The 17,610-nt window shown below is 39.5% G+C and overlaps 1 protein-coding gene across 23 annotated transcripts in view; it reads right to left on the bottom strand.

Annotated features, from left to right (window-relative positions):
• Window positions 1-17,610, bottom strand: part of Nrcam (neuronal cell adhesion molecule) — a 320,521-nt gene that overhangs the window by 149,566 nt on the left and 153,345 nt on the right. For all 23 annotated transcript variants that reach the window (XR_607185.2, XM_017797532.2, XM_017797533.1 and 20 more), the window contains exon 3: window positions 2,673-2,749. The gene's annotated coding sequence lies outside the window, so the exon portion shown is untranslated. The remainder of the gene's footprint in view (window positions 1-2,672; window positions 2,750-17,610) is intronic.

Genomic DNA, 17,610 nt, shown 5'->3' with positions numbered 1-17,610 from the left:
AAGTCAACCAATGTCTCAAAACAAATCTCTATTTTTCTATACAGCCTATTAATTTGGTTTCTCTTGAGAACACTGGCTATTACTAAAAATAGCATAATATTCTGAGTTACCTATTTTTTGTAGGAGTAGTAACGGTGATGATAGAAATAGTGCTGTTGTACTTCTTTTTTTTTTTTTTGAGAGAGGGTCTCTCCGTAGCCACAGCTGGCCTGGACATTATGGAGACCAGGCTAGCCTCGAACTCACAGAGATCCTCCTTCCTCTACCTCCCGAGTGCTGGGATTAAAGGCGTGCGCAGATAAAAAATAAAATAAAATATTTTTTAAAAAAAAAGATGCATGGGATTCTTCTTCAGACTCAGTATGGTTGAGTACCTACCTTACACTAACGTAGGCATAGCTGAAAACCAGTTTTAGAGTGTAATTGAAGGCGTGCCCCTGCTCCTTACTCTGGTAGGTTAATGAAATCCACCATTTCAGTCTTGCTTTCAAACGAGATAGGATGCAGACTTTCCATGAAGAAAACTGACTGACACCTTAGAGTCAAGGACAAATGACAACACTTTTTATGGTAGCACTTCCCAGAGGAGATGTGTTGGGTGTGGGCTACCCAAACCATCCACAATTCCTCACATTCGTATCTTTCAGACACCACAGCATAGCTGTGATTGTCGGAATGTCAACTACAAACTGAGTAGCTGCACAGCTTGCCCCACCCCACCCCAACTGTTTTAGTCTAATGTCAGAGGCCAATGGGTTGATAGCCTGGGGACATTCTGAATACAAGTGTGTTTTAGAATTTCGGTGAGTTTCAGGGAGTTTTGTGAGATAGGGGATAGAACTGAGGAAGAAGCTCAGCATTTGGTTTTAGCCAGATGAGACCATTCACAAAACAAAAGGAGATAGTTCAGTGTTTCTAACAGCCTGCCAAAGTGAAAGTCCTCACTAGTCACTTAAAAAGTTAGCCAAACAGATCAACATGAAATATGCATTAAGAAAGATACAATTCAGTCTTTTCACTTATTTCTCTAGAAGACAGAAATTTTAAAAATCAACTACCTTTTACACAATGAAAGAAAGACTATGCTGTGTCCTGCCAGGAAAATGCCCTTTGAACCATCTCGGGTGTCTTAGGGAGTAGAAAGCAGCAAGGCTGCACCCTATCACCACTTCCTTCAAGTATTTCTTCCTCATGGTCCCTCAGCTTGACTTGTCTTCAGTGTTTCCCCTTTCACTAGGGACTACAGTCTAAAGGCACGCTTCTACCTTTGCTGTCTTTCTGCCCCTCATAAGAAACATACCACATTTAACTACAGAAAGACTTGCTATTACCACGTAATTAGCATGTTACCTGCAAGCCCCTCTACCTAACACTAGTGCTACTATTAGTTCCTTATTTCAAACAGTTGCAACTTGGTATAAACATATTTTGCAGTTCTGTCCAAATGGGTAGAGTTTAATATTGTACTGGTTTACCATGCAGGAATTATTTGTTTGCCAAAACATGGATACTTATAGGGAAGGAGCTCACCAGAAGTTTTAGAAAATTGCGTTTATTTTATAAAGTTATTTTTCATTAACTAAGGTGGGTTTCTATTAAAATAAGCATTTATACAACCTTACAGTTTTTAGTATTTTAATAACTGTCCAATTCATTAATTTTGATAGTGTTAAGTAATTTTCATTTTTCAAGGACTCTTCAAGCAAAACAAAATGTGTGTTATATGACTTACAAAGCAATATTCATTTTTAAGCCACTGATTTTGGGAATTTTAGATGGTATTTTGGAACACTTAAGAATTAGTCATTTGAAATCAGTTTCAAGACAACACAATGGTAGCAAATTCAGCGGAGGCATGAATCATTTCCTCTTCATTACAAAACGACATCTCAGTGGAGCAACTTCAGAATTCTCAAGAACAACGAACAGCATGCTAGAAGAATTTTACTACCTCAAAATCTTGCATATGGTCTTCTTAATTAAAATCCATGAGAATTCATTTGCTTAATGAAACCTGTGAGGTATAAAACATCTGAACAATGGAGCCCTTATAATCCCTTAAGAAAGCTCTCACTGGCTGAGATCTAGTTCTCTGAACTGTGTTCCAGATCTCCATTTAAGATATTTTTCATCAAGTGCAGTACTATAACAGATGGCCTTTCAGAAGGCTCCATGGGCCAGCAGGGTCTGTTCTAGAGCTGATAATCCTACATGACACAAATGGAGTGGGGTGGGTAGTGGGAGGCTGGGAGCGGGAAGAGTGGGAAATAAGACACAGGGAAAAGATGCACAAAGAAGAAAACACATTTCAAAGTGATATTTGAACTTTCAGAACTGACCTTTTCATCATTTGGGCTTCACTGTGAGAGAAGAGGAAAAAAAGGATGCTATGTGTTCAGATTTTTGACGCATGATCAAATCCAAAAGAAATGATGTTCTTATTAATGGCACCTTTCTCTACCACAAAAGACAGGGAACTGGTTTTCTTTTCTATATATTTTATCTATTCTTTTTGACAACTAACATGATAAATGTATTTGCACCTGTGTTCTTCCTTCCTGTCTTTTATCATACTCTCTGAAAAGTATTAAATATGGCACTAATGTTACACAATCACATTTTATGTTGTAATTCCCTTGAAAACTAAAACAATTGAAGAAGGCAGATCCTACCTTGCAGAAGACCTTCTTATCTGAAGAAGTGGTTCTTCCTTTTAATTCTTTAAACCAAAGGTCATGTTAGCATTGCTCTGTGGATTAAAGAGAAGGGGAAAATGTTAAGACGACATTGCTTGCCATCAATCACAGTAGATTGCTGATACATTAACTGAGTCCCTGATGGGACACAGAATTATGGAAAGAGAGCCCTGCAAGGAAGAAAAATTATGAATACATTTGCGAAAACATCTCTCTGTGGGTTTCCATCAAAACCGGCAGAGAGATGACTGGAGTTCTGGTGGACATCCCTGAAGCACTGGTCTGATTCCTGTTTCAGTTTGCAGATAGAGGGCTGTTTTGATACATATGTATATACACAGGGTAGGCAAAATACTTTTCAGTTGTGGGCTTATGACTGCTAGTTTTCTATTTAGTAGCATAGGAATTATTTGGCTGATATTTGCAAGGCCCCAACTTCTCAGTGAAGGTCATCAAGAGATGATGGTAACAGTTCACAACTCCTCTTCTTCACAAACATCAGCATTTCCTAAGCAAATATTCCAACTACGAATTAGCCAGGAAAAGACACCATGAATGAGAAGAAGAGCAGTCACACTTAGCACATTACATTTCATTCTTAGACAAATGATTCAATGACACCCAAGGTTTTCTAAGGAGGCATCTGTTCCTTTTGGACTTGGTATTTCTGAAAACAGAACTCATACTATCAACCACTGAAAACATCTTTCAGAAATGAGGAACAAATATCAATTCAGGATCACTGGGCTGCACTCAAGTATTAGGACTATCATGAATTGCAAAATTATTCCAGGAATAAAGTGAAAAGGCGTCTCGTAATCTCAGCTGCTTAGTTTATGCACTGATTATAAAATATTTTCTGTCTTAAGTTACAAAAAGTTCCCTTATCCCAAGTAAATGTGAAACTATTCTTCAGATTCTCCTTGCATCATATGCTGGATATCTTAGGACAAAATATTATTGTTAAGAAAGTTACTTTTGGAATTCAAATCAATTTTGACGTATTATGTCTACAGTAACAATTCAGCAATTTTATTTGAGCTTTTAATCTGCATCTGTTGCAATGCATATAAATCGAATGCAATATATAAATACAAAAGGAGAAAACACAAATAAGACATTTTTTCCTTCTAGGACTTTCAGTTCACATACTGATGGGAACACAGCCTGAAATAGCACCAACCCCTGTAAAATGCAGTATCGTAGAATACTGTGAGCCTCCAGAAAAGGGAACAAGTTCTACAAGGGGGTCATAGGATGGCTTTCCACAGGAGGCCCAACTGACCAGAACAAGGTAAGTCACAAAGGCATTCCGGGTAGAAAATAGGGCAAGTTCAAGGGAATTTGCAAGGATAAAGTGAGGGGAGTATCTACCAGAAAAGCAATTCAGGTGCAGTGGCAAGGATGGCAAGACAGTGGCCAAATAGCAAAATCCAGTGAGCACCTACCAGTTTGGGAGTCTGGACTTTACCTTGAGAACATTGTGGGCCCATTGGAGGTTTTAGATGAGGGAAGAAAATGTGTTAGTAGTGTGGGAATCTGAGGGGTGGTAGGAACCAGAAAGGGAGACTATCTAAGCAATGTTTCAGTATCCAATATCTAAGATTCTCAGCCTCCTTCCCAAGCCCAGCCCAACTAGCACACATTTGACTCCTCCCTGATACGCATCAAGATATACAGATGGACATTACTTATCATTAAGAATATGTCATATGAGATACTTTTACACACCTCTGAGGTTTATTAGTGGACTCATTTCGTGATTTTCATTTGCCCAGCTCTTTGAGTGGACCTTTCTAGGTGCAAGTCTGCTAGGCCAGCATCCACATGCTTGCGCCCCTCTTCTCTGCCTCTTCTTTCATTCCTTCTTTCCATCACCTGTCTCCCTGGAGCAGTTTAATTCTATGTTTCTGGTTCTGTCCAGGACCTCAGATGGGTGGGTCACCCCAGGGTAGTACTTGGTACTATGAGAAGTCCTCCCTGGGTGCTTTTCCTCTCATTGATGGGTGCTCTGGACCAGTCTTCCCCTCTACATGGCAGTGTTACTGTCTGACCTTGGTGTAGGCTTAACAGAGTGAGTCCTGCCTAACGGAGCACTTTGCTTCTAGGCCATTCAAATCAACCTCACTCCTGGTAAAGGGACCTGTCACTGTTACCAGCTTAGAGTGCCAGAGCTCTGCCCTGGGATGGGGTACTAAAACCTTCACTATTAATAGGTTTTACTTTGTCTTGCTTTGTCAGTGTCCTTGCTACAAGTATCTCTTTTAGGAACCTCATGGGAAGAGCACAATACAAGGATTCTTGAGTTCTTTGGTTTAAACACACCACCATCCTTTATCTCCATGTAATCTTGTCTGGTTAGGCAATTATGCAGCTTATGAGGGGAGGGAAGAGTAGCTAGTTCTTTCTTAAAATCTCTTCTGAAAATGTTCTATGTATGTTAAAATCAACAGAAATGGAAAGTCCACATTTGGTTGTTTCCCTTTCTGGGGATCTTCCTCCCAATTCTTTGCCCCTCCGTGCGTTTGAAGAACCTGTATTTATTGCTGTGGAGCCATTGTTGAAAACCCAAACAAAAGCAGGTATGGGCTACAAGATAAATAGTGGGGAGTTACTCAGTGAAAGATGTGTCAATAAAATTATGGTCATTTTTTTCCCTGAAGATATGAGAACCAGCATCTAATTTGATACTACTACAGTCCAGACTCTGCCCATATCCTAGCAAGTTATGTACCAATTCCATGTGATAATTATCATATCTCTTTGATATGGATGCAAAAACCAAAGCACAGACAGATTAAGTAGATGGTCCTAAGCCACAGCTGACAAGTAATGCAGCCAGAATACAAGATCCCTTGTGTCTGAGTCTAAAACCCGTGGTGTCGCTTTCACCTTGTAGTGTTTGAGACAGGATAAGGTTAAACTCAGGAAGTGGTACCAAGATTTAAGAAGAGGACAGCAGTGGAACAGGGTGATATAGGCCTGTCTAGCTTTGGGAGGTCGAGGAAGGAGCCGCCAAAGAGTGCCAAAACCAAGACAGGGACAGACAAAGTCAATAAATAAGAGGGTAGGAATGAAGAAGGGTAAATAAAATCAAAAGCTTCAGTAAAGACAAAAATGGTGCCACTCACTGCTGAGTCAGAGGGATGCAACCCTGAGTGGGTGCTCCCAGGGCACTGCCACCTGCAGCGGAATTCAGAGCCTCTGTGGCTCCCAACATCACCACCACCTCTGTGGACTAGGTTCGAAGCCTCCCTGGTTCCTATCGCACTTCCTCAGCTTCCCTGACAAGCAGATCTAAGAATAAAAAACATCTCACAGAAGTATGAAAATGCTGCAGGGTAGGATATGAAAGGAGATGCTTTGAATATATATTTTAGGAGTGATGAGAAAGGACTGATACACTTTTGAGACAAGCCAATTGTTTTTTAAACATGGTGAAGCACTCTGAAAAGAGCGCAGGTTCTATTCCACCTGGATATAGTTCCAAGACTGTGGAAAAAATGATCTCGTTCTCCTTCTCTCTTCCTATCAATAAAGAATTGCTACATTTCAAGCCTCCTTGTGGCTATTTCAACTCCCAAGCAAGGACCACCAGAACACTACGTAGTAATTATATTACCATGTCAGCAATTACACCAAACATTGCTACGAAGTGAATTTTTGTTACATTCATTACTCTTGCAGTGACAACTGTGTGGAGGGCTCTCATCACTTGGAAACACATTTAGGTCAAGAGAATAGGGTAATTCATCATTGCTACGAACTATTTTACCAATAACCTAATAACAATTTAATTTTCTTTTCCAAAGTGCAATCAACTTATCCTATTAAATGAAACCAATTCTAAGTCAAAAGGTCAAGAGGAAATTTGATGCATTTTAAAAGTAGCCTTCAGAAAAGATGAATGGCATCTAGGTGAAAAACCAAAGGTCATTGCACACATAGTAAACCCATTACAGCAAGAGGAAGCCAATGGTATTCTTTTTAAAAAAATGCTATAATGCAGAAAAGGTGAAAACTTGTTGTGGCCACCTTGCCCCTAAGTGAGCTGCTATTGATTGGCATACTTTTATTTTTTGCAGGATTTTTTTGGTCATTTGTTTTAAAATGAGAATCTATAGTATCCAGTACAACTGAAAATCCATTATCATAAACACTAGTGAGCAAGAAACACCAGCAAGCAGAACACTCATGATCTTATCTGGTTCCCATTTTGTAGTGGAATTAGGAAGACATATAAATGCTTAGAGGCTAAGCTCTGAAAGTTGGCCTCCTTACTGACAGGAGTTCACAATCAATTACAGTGAAATATCAAGCATTTGAGCCCCTCAAGCCAATTCAGTCTTCAGCTGTGACAATGGATTTCCTGTATATAATCAAGATAAATATTGCTGAGAAATGCTTCTCACAACGTCAACTTTCACATGTAACAACACATGTATATACCTGCTCTGTTAGGAGTATGTACAGTATGGAAAATTATCTTGCTCTTTTATTACTATGAAATGATAGAAACTTAAAATTAAAAAAAATCTTTGGCCTTGACAAAAAGTTCAGTAGAAAATCGTAAGCTAAACCCTAAACTGTCCTTTTTTAAAGTTCCTGCTTTTGATATGATCCTCAGATTGAATGTGGAGTCAGTCCATACTTACTAAGTGGAGAGAAAAGGATAAACCATTCCATTAAAATGAGCATTTATCTTTGGTTTCCAGAGGTATGCTTGCCATCCAACTGCTTAATTCACTTTGGCATAGCAAAAAGCCAAACCAATCTCAAAGCCCAAGTCTCCCTATTATAGCATTTTATGAAACAAAATGCATTCCAAAAGGTGAATAGTACAATAAGAAACCCCTGAATAATAGCTCAACCAGATATTACCAGGAGGAGCCCCCTTCACCCACAACCTGGCTTAGTTGGGGGTCTGGAGAGACTGGGCCCTGACTTCTGCCCAAAGTTTATCACCAGGTTAATTTCACTCTTGCAAGACTAGTGAACTTGGGACTTGGGACCAACTACATGACATACGCACTAAATATAAGGGTGGGCCAGACTTTGTGGTACAGACCTATCATCCCATCTACTCAGGAGGCTAAGGCAGTAGGATCACAAGTTCAAAGCTAGCCTGGGAAATTTAGTGAGACTATCTCCAAATAGAAATAAAAAAGGGATAGGGTGGCTGCAGAGTCAGCTCAGCATTCAGTTAAAGAACTTGATGTACAAGCCAGAGAATCGGAGTAGCTCTCCAGAACCCACATAAATTCTGCAATTCCACCTGTACTTGCAGCCTCAGAAGGCACTGACAGTGGCCCCTGAGAGCAAACTGACTAGATTTGACGGAAAGACCCTGTTTCAAAAAGAATAAAGTGAAAAATGATCAAGGATGACTCCTGACATCAATCTTGAGTCTCCTCAAGCATGCACACATGTGCTTGCACACCTGCTCACATGTGTGGCCACACATCTGAATGCACAACACACATATATACACACACGAAAAGAAAAAGATAAAAAGGACACGGATATTGCTCAAAGACAGAGCATTGTCAAGAATGTCAAGACCCTGGGTTCAATCCCTAGTAAGTAAAATTTTTTTTAATTCAAGGTGGACATCAGGAGTCTCATCCTGAGAGAAACCTCCTGGGAACCATGTACAATGTTTTCCTTCAGAAAAATGATCCCACTGAACCATCAACAATTAAAATTAAACAGGATGATGGCATCCACAGAGGCTCCAGACTGAAGTTACACTATACTTTGCTATGTTGCAGGTTGATGCAATCATCTGGGAGTGGGAAAATGTGTTGGTCCTTTGGCAACTGCATTGTCCTCTCTGTTACTGTAGTGATTCACAGCACATGGTGCATGGTATGTTGCATAGGCTCATAGGAGGAAATACTGTCTGTGGAAACTGAGAAGTTTTGTGTAAAGTGCTGGTCACGTGTCTATAGGTGTCACATCCAATTCTGTTCTTCAGAGTGACTGTGGAGAACTCCTATCCAAGGTCACATTCCCAACTCCCCTTGTCTCTAGGCAAGCCTTTGGATGTAGGAAGTCAATAGAGAGAACTTCTCTACCCAGGCACTGAAACAGCAAGCACTCCACCACCTTCCATGTGCCTGTGGGACTTTAGAAGTCTCTTGGCATGGCCGCTGCCTGAAGGGTGTGGGGTAGAGACCCTCCTCTTCACACTTGCGAATTCCACTGTCCACAAGTTGTACCTGAGCTGGAAAAGACTAACTGTATGACCTTTTCAACTGGATGTTTGCTGTAACAGCCAGCTCTGTCCCATTTATAAAGCCAGTACATGACAAGCATAATAAAATCTTAAATTGAGCCTAGTTCTCATTAGTCCTCTGTCTGTGACTATAATCTAAGTGGAACTGATTTCCTATTAGTGTATTCAGAGCAGCAAAGTAACAAAGATTAAGAGACTTAGTAAATCCTAAAGAAAAATGTAACAGTGTTAATTTTGCCTAGGGAAGAAAAATCTTAAAGGAAACTAGTTGAACTGTCAGTGAATATATGAAGGTCTTAAGGATTGTACATAATATTGAGAAACAATTTTTCAAGTTCACAACAAAATAATGTTTTGTATGTTGGCATGTAATATAACACTGTGAGAAAATGGGAACGACTGAATACAAATGTTCTAGAGTGGCCTGGAATCCTACTCTCTGATCAAAAGCCTTAGGTGGGTCTGATGCAGAGGTTCATGGTTACACAATGAATAACACACTGGAAAGATGCTTTTAGGATAATGATGATTCGACGGTGGGGGTGCGGTATTTTGTGAAATTGTCAAATTTGCTTTCTAAAGAAAGACTTGAGAAGTTTCTCAACTACAGGAGGAAGAACACTCTGTCAAAAATCATGCCACAGCTCTGGAATTGAAGTAAGACAGTGTGGGAATGAATGTCTCCCACAGGCTGCATTTGTCCCCAGTTGATGGCACTGTTGTGGGAGGTTTTAGGAGATGCAGCCTTGCTGGAGGAGCATGTCACTGGGGGCAGGCTTGGAGAGTTCTTAAGCCTTGATAGATTTCTAGTCACTGTCTGCTTCCTGTGCCTGCCTGAAGATGTGATTGCTTGGCTTTCTGCTGGGCCACCTCTGCCTCCATACCTTCTGAACCTTATGCCAAATCAGCTCTTCCTTCTATAAGTTGTCTTGGTCACAGTGTTTTATCACAACAGAAAAGTAACTAATACAGATATGATCCCAGTGCTTAAGCAACTCAAAGTCTTGGGAGTAACGGTGTGTGTGTGTGTGTGTGTGTGTGTGTGTGTGTGTGTGTGTGACACAAGTAGGTACGGAGGAGGTGGTGATGAGAAGGATGAAACAAAGATGACTTCTGGGTATGAACTGGAGATGGGAACTCACTCATGGATGCAATGATGGTCCTTGGTGTGGAAGCAGGGACCTTGGTCCCCATTGGCATCCTTCAGTAATGCTATCTCCAGATGATGATGCCATCAACCAAGATAGCAGAGGAAACAAAGGAAGTTGAGGCATCCAATTGTATTCAGGAGGCAAAAGCAGTTTATGTATTTTACATATCCAACCTATCTTTAATGTATCTAGAAAGCGAATATTTGTTTTTACACAAAGCCATTCATTTTTTAAAAATTGTTATTTTTGTGTATGCTCATGCACGCACACATGCACGTGTGCTTACAGAAGCCAGAGTTCAGTCTCAAGTATCGTTTCTCAGGAGATGCCCACCTTATTTTTTGAGACAGGGTCTCTCACTGTGGTCTGAGGATTGATGATTAGGCTAACTGCCTGGCCAATGAGTCCCAAGGATCATCCTATCCTGTTTTCCCAACACTAGATCCAGAAGTGCACACCCCCATGTCTAGCTTTTCATGTGAGTGCAGGGGCCTGAACTCAAGTCCTCATGCTTACATGGAAATCTCTTTATTGACTGAGCTATCAGAAGGAAAGATTCTATAAAGTCAATGCTACGAAGGATGTTATTTGATGGGTATGACTGGGGATAATGAAAAAATTCTGGAAGTACAGCGATGGCCACATAACAGCGTGAATGTATTTATTACTGCTGACCTATATACTTAAAAATGGTTAAAATGATAAATTTTATAATTATGTGATGATGTACATATGTTGAGATTAGAAAAATTTTGTAATTATGTAATGTAGCTATATGCAAATATACAGCTATAGAAAGTTAATGACAAAAATGTGATAGTTGCGGAAAATATTCAATTTACATCCCCCAAACTACTCCATTAATACCTTGCATGTCCTTTAAAAGTCAAGAAAACATTAGTTTACCCAACAAATATTTAATGAGCAACTACTATGGCTAAGGTACTGTTCTAGGAACTGAGGACACAGTAGTGAAGATAACAGAAAAACATCCCTTCATAGAGTAATTACTAGGCTGAGTTTGGTGGCCCATGGCTTTAATCCCAGCACTTGGGAGGCAGAGACAGGCAGATCTCTGTGGGATCAAGGCCAGCCTGGTTTACATAGGGAGTTCTAGCCAGTTGGGGCTACAAGGAGACCCTGTCTCAAAAAGCCAAACAAAACAAAACAGAGCATTTACTAAATCATCTTCACATACCCATTATTAAATATCTATTGTTTGCCAGACTTTAGACTGGGCTCCAGAAACACAGTGGTGAAAAGTCAATGAAAACATATACAAACTGACCCTTCCCTGCCTTTTGAAGCTTACAGTTCAGTGCAAGAGACAGATACTGATCAAATAATCACAGTGCTAGATACAGTATCCATACTGAAAGAACAGAGGTGGTGTGCTTCTCCCAGAGTATGTGGTGATTGGAACTGGCACAGTGTATGTCAGACTTTCCTTAGTAATGACAGCTGAGCTGAAACCTCTAGGGTTGGAGAAGGAACAGTATGGGAGGAACAAAGTAAGGGGGTGGCGGGGGGGCATCGAATGAGGTTGGAGAGTCAGGCACAGGCCCAACCCCCAACAGTCCTGTAGATCTTTTAGCATTCATCTTAAAGGCAATGGGGGGCCATTGCTATATGTCAAGGAGGCTGGAATTGGGAAAAGATGACCTGCTCAGAAAGAATGATCATTTTAAAGGCAACCAAATGAAAATAAAGGTGAGAGCTGAGTTCCTATACAATTACAAGCATAGGGGAAGCACTTTGAAGCCCTCAGTTGAAAGGCAGTACTTAGCATATAAAGAATTATCATGACCAAATAAGAAATGAAGTAGACTTCTACTGTGAATTCATTGCTGTTGATCAAAATACAGCCACTTAAGATTTCATTATATAATCTATTAATGAGGCTGAATTTGATTAAAAGTAAGCCACCTGAGTTTGTGAGCCTAGTAATTTAAGTTGCTGATATTTGGGGTTGAAAAACAGACTGGAAATGTTTGAGCAAACAAAGTATATTAAATTTCACAGAAAATGATTACTTAGTCATCTTTTATTGACATAGAAGGTGACAAAGGGAAATATTGGAATTTCTTCATTCAAGATATGGTCACTAATTCTAATAAAATAAAGAAACAGCCTATTAGCTTTAGTTTTTAGGCCAAGAGTGGACCAAACACTGTTAAATGGTTAAAAGAAAAAGCACTAATGTAATACTACTGTTACAGTAGTAGGAAAGACCACTAAAAGCCTGGGTGGAGACCTAACATTGCAGTTAGGCCTGGTCTATGCCCTGGCCCAGGGTGGCCTAGGAAGGCAGGTTCACCTTAAACCATGCTAAAGAGCTAGGCAGAATAATTAGTTCTTTGATGACACCATACTTTTCTTTCCCAGAATTTCTGCCCCTAATGTAGTAACTTATCAGCGCACATGGAGCTTTGTAAATCTGCCTGATTTTCTGAATTCTTCAGAAAAGTGTAACCTCTCCTTTTCTTTCTAATCTCTGTTTTCTAAGCATGCTTTCCCTAACACTTGGGCTTACCCAGCACTGTGAGTTTTCCCACTCTTTCTCTAAAGCTCCCCTCCCTGCCATGTGGCTGCTAGTCCACCATGTATCTGACTTCCATGTCATCTTAAAATGGCATGGCTTTTTCTTTCTCTCTCCATTCTCTTCCCCCTGGGAAGCTGCTGAGATTTACAGCTTGCCTGCCCAGAGAGTTTTTCTTTTAAGCTTTAAGAAAATTGTCCTTAAGATTCTGTTTCGATCCATTTGTAAATTATTTTGTTAATCAGACTAAGAACCTGTGACTTACTAAGCCACTTTACAGTTATCTCTAAATAAAGAAACAGCTTCTCAGCTTTGGTTTTAAGGCCAAGAGTATATCTGAATGCCGAGAACCTGTTCCTTCAGATGTCTCACAAAACTGTGCTCTTGAGTCAGGTTTCACTCATACTTTTATTGAAGCAGTACTTTTAGCATCAACTGGGCAAGTATAAGCTAGGATTCACCCTTATCATCAGAGAATCTTGCCCTTTGATCCCTAGGCTAAAACCATGCACACAACATCAGACTTCTTCATTTTTCTCACTGCTTTCAATGAGAAATGAATTGCTTTCAGTGCTTTACTTCAATGTGTCAATCATAGTGTCCATACTGTAAAAGTCATTACTATAAGAACTCCATGAGGGGACTCAATTTCTCTTGTGTTATCTTATCTGGCAATCACAAAGGGACCCCAACATTCCAGTAACACTACATGCTATGAGAAGGTAAATGCAGTAAAAATAATTCTGCTTCTCACGTGTACAACAGTCACTCCTTCTGCACAGGAAGTAAGTTCTGAGACTCCAATGGATGCCTGTAACATAGGATAGTACCAAACCCCATGTATATAGTGGTCCTTCAGTATTTGAGCAGACTTTCTTCCAGGTCTTTCTGCAAATACCACAATGCGAGGCTATACAAGCCCTTTATATAAAATGGCATAGTATTTGCACACAGCCTACCACATCCTCCTGAACTCTTTAAATCACTTCTAGATGACTTAGAATACTCAATACAATGTAAAGCTATGTGGGTTTGTTGTACTGTCTAGAGAAGACTTGCAGGAATGACAACTTGTACACTTAGTAGAGATGGCTTCTTTAAAAGAACATTTCCGGGCTGGAGAGATGGCTCAGCGGCTAAGAACACTGGTTGTTCTTGCAGAAGACCTGGGTTCGCATTCCAGCACCCACATGGCAGCTAACAACTGTCCGTAACTCCAGTTCCAGGGGATCCGACAACCTCTTCTGTCCTCCATGGGCATTGCACGACACGGGTGCACTTACCTACATGCAGGCAATACATGTATACACATAAAATAAAAATAATAAAATATTTAAATAAATAAATAAAATATTAAAAAAAGAACATTTCCATCCATAGTTTGTTGAATTCAAGGGTTCAGAACTCATGGATTCAGAGAGCTGCCTGTCCTGATCATTCTCCTAGTACACACCGCTGATAAAGTTTAATTTAAAAATCAGGCATAGTAAGAGATTATCAATAATAGCTTACTATAAAGTGAAACAGTTATAGCAACATGCTATAATAAACATTATTTTAAAAGTACAAATTGCTTATTTTTGGACATCTTTTAATATTTTCAGTTGAATTTGGATAGATAAAACCTTGAAAAGTTTGCAAGGTGGGTGACCACAGATCAGTAATTTATGCAGACTTAAAGCAGTTTGTAAGTAACAGGCATGTCTGTGCATTTCAAACTCAGGATAAAAGCAGGAGCAGGAAATATTAAGCTTTAAATGGGTAGTGAGCTAGTCAGACCCATAAACATCATAGCATACTTTCAGACTATCAAAGCTCAGAAATGTGTTATAGACGTGACCCACATAATTTGCACAATTTACCGTTTCACCAATTTTCACGTATTCATGTCAGATCTGTCAATTTGCTTTAATTATCTTAAGAATGTAATGACTATAGCCAGAGGATGGGTTTCAAGGTTGCCTTAGCCAAGTTTTATTACCAACTACGCAAACTCCATTTTATGGGTCCTTGGATCTAGTCTCATTGGAAGAAGACTCTATCACCATCCCTTTCTGAGACTGGGCTTCATGAACATCTTAATTTCAAAATTCAATCTCATTTCATTGAAAACCTTGAATTTTATTGCTTTATCAATTTATATTTAGTCTGACCAATTTTTAAAAATCATAACTGAATTTTCAAAACTTTCAAAAGTTTCATGTGCAACATTCTTCTTTAAAGCCAACATTTAAATGCTCAATTAAAGTATCTATTTGTATCAAAACTGGAGGAACATTGTCTAGCTGATGTATTTGTGCATGTTACTGTTTGTGTTATGACCATAAGGCTGACTGTAAAGACAGGGATAAAAGCACAGTGCATCAGTGTTAGGAGCAACAGGAAATGAGATTGACTGCATTCTGCTTAAAAGGGAGGGACATAAAAATTTCATTAAAACCGTAGTTTATCTGTGCATTTTTATGTTGTTACTGCCAACAAACAAATCTCATTTTAGACATGAATTGAGAAGTTGTGACCAACTTTCCAACATTTGGACAAACACAAGACATTTCTTTCTCTTCAAAACTGGCAAATCATTTCTGGCTCAAATTTCATTTCAGATGTTCCAATTTTCTAGTCTTCTTTTGATACAGGTGTGAACTTATAAGTAGTTCCATAGGTTATGTATTTCCTCATATGCTCATTGAACCAAACTTGAAGTCCTTTCATTGACTGCTCTAGAAGGAAAAGGAAAGAAGCCCAACAGAAATGAAGAAAAGTGGGTTTAAAGTTAAATCTGCTGCTCTGGTACTTTTATCCTATGTCTCCATAATATTGGCTGGAACCTAAGTCTTCAATGAGAATTTTATTGCTATTTCTTAATTATCTATGCACTTATCTATGTACTGATTTTTAATGTTAGTCATATTGATCTTTCTGAACCAAATCGTTTTTCCAAACATTAAAAACAAATCCTATCAGGATTTAAATTATGGCTTTTGAGTATGTGTGCTCAATTGCAGGTAAGTCAATCCTTACAGACTTTTCCATAGTAGTACCATAACAGAGGACCCTAATCCTGGTCAATATCAAAAAGGCATTGCGAATCTCAAGTCAATCAAGTCTCTTGTTCACTTTTCAAATTTAAGGTAACAAAATCCTGTTAGGGAACTCCGGAATATCATTAGTTCTGGGCCACTAATTCTAGTTAAGTCTAAACACAAAGTCATTCATTTGAAGAAGGCCAACAGTAATGCAATGTGGCCTCTATTAAAAACAGCATCATTTACAAATAAAGCAATTAAATTATGAATTTAATAGCTGGGTGGGTGACATTAGGGAAACTGCTTCCCCTCTGTGTACAAAATGGTGTTAACAATCTTGACCTATGTCTTAAGGTCTCAGGGGACAATTCATGTAGGCGTTGTCTAAGTGCTGTATAAATGTTGCTGGTGTTATGAGAGCTTAGTTTTATTGTCACTGGAAGGCCACCATCATAATAAAGAATTGAGAGGTTTAGTCAGAGGTAAATTAACAAAGCGAGGTCTATGCTAATACAAGTGCCCTCTGACCTTGGACCACTGAGCTTGAAAAATTGCACAGATTGGAATGTGAATGAAGTTTACATTTCCAGAGACAGAGTTTTTGTTCATGCATTTCCTATTCAATCTCTTCACTTTGAAAATCATTATTTTGGAAGTGCAACACACAGTTTCCTTTCCACCTACACTCTTTCTTGGCATTCGCTCAATGCCATTCCCTGTATCATTTGCATTTAAACATGACATGCAGAGGTATCCAAGGCCCTTCCTCCTGAACCAGCTATCTAGGAAACATGCTAACAGTAGACATAGACACACAGAGAGACAGGCACACACACACACACACACACACACACACACACACACACACACACTACTTGAGTACAAGGGCCACTGAAGAAGCACTTTGCAGGCTGGGCAAGGGTGCCTGGCAAATGCAAAGCTCTGAGGTAGTTTACTTGCCTGTTTGAGAACAGCAAGGAGGCCCAGCATGGGCAAGAGGAGAATAGACAGAGGTAAAGCCAGAGATGACACAGATGGCACCAGGTAACCTAGGGTGAGCACTAACTTGCAAGGCTTTCAAAACTCAGCAAGAACTAAGAAGCCATTAAGGGGTTCTGAAGATTGATATCTGACTTCCCTTTGGAAGGATGGAGCAGGCTATTTTGTGACTAGGCTAATAGGTAGCCATGTTGAGACAGGCATCCCTTGTAAGAGACCACTGCAATATTCCAGAGCTGACATCAGAGGCACATGAGTAGAGATTCAGTGTTCAGTTATGAAACACGTCCTTCTTCTAACTGTTGCTACTTAATTGAATTATCAATATTTTAGTCTTTAAGGAAATTTTTGTCCTTTAAATCTTTTACTTCTTTCTCCCTCCCAATCAGTAACAATGCTTGCCCTCAAATTAAATCACTTTAGAAAGAAATAAAACAAGCCAACTTTGGATGTAGTAAAATCAGTTTGTAATCTATTCCTACAAATATAAATGACTTGACAGGAGTCTACTGCAGTTCTCCATAAAGCCACCTGCATCCCTTACATGGGTCCTGTATTATTGCACTGATGAGAGGCCCATGGAAATGGCTTTTCATATCTTAAGCTTGCTTATAATGTAAACAAGCTCACTGAGTCATGTGCTTCTCTTGTGACCTGGGAATATGACCTTAATACCCCAGGATCTTGCCTTCCACTCAAGATGGTATATGAATGTTTATGCACATTTTTATATATCAGAGCATCAAAGTGGTGCAGAGTCCTTATTTCACTGAACGCAATGAAACTTATAGCACCACAAGATCCTCTTATAAGGGTCTGACTTTTACTTTCCCATTTCACGTTGGAGATTACAGAATGAGCAAAGCGCTTGCTTCAGAGCACAGTTCAGGCTTCCTTTTTTTTTTTTTTTTTTTTTTCTTTTTTTTATACAGGGTCCCTCTCTCCCCCCACAGTCCTACAA

Source organism: Nannospalax galili, unplaced genomic scaffold (genome assembly GCF_000622305.1).
Source record: "Nannospalax galili isolate Female #2095 unplaced genomic scaffold, S.galili_v1.0 scaffold312, whole genome shotgun sequence".
Classification (NCBI taxonomy): domain Eukaryota; kingdom Metazoa; phylum Chordata; class Mammalia; order Rodentia; family Spalacidae; genus Nannospalax; species Nannospalax galili.
The sequence above is the reverse complement of the archived record's forward strand: the minus strand, read 5'-3'. Positions and strand labels throughout refer to the sequence as shown.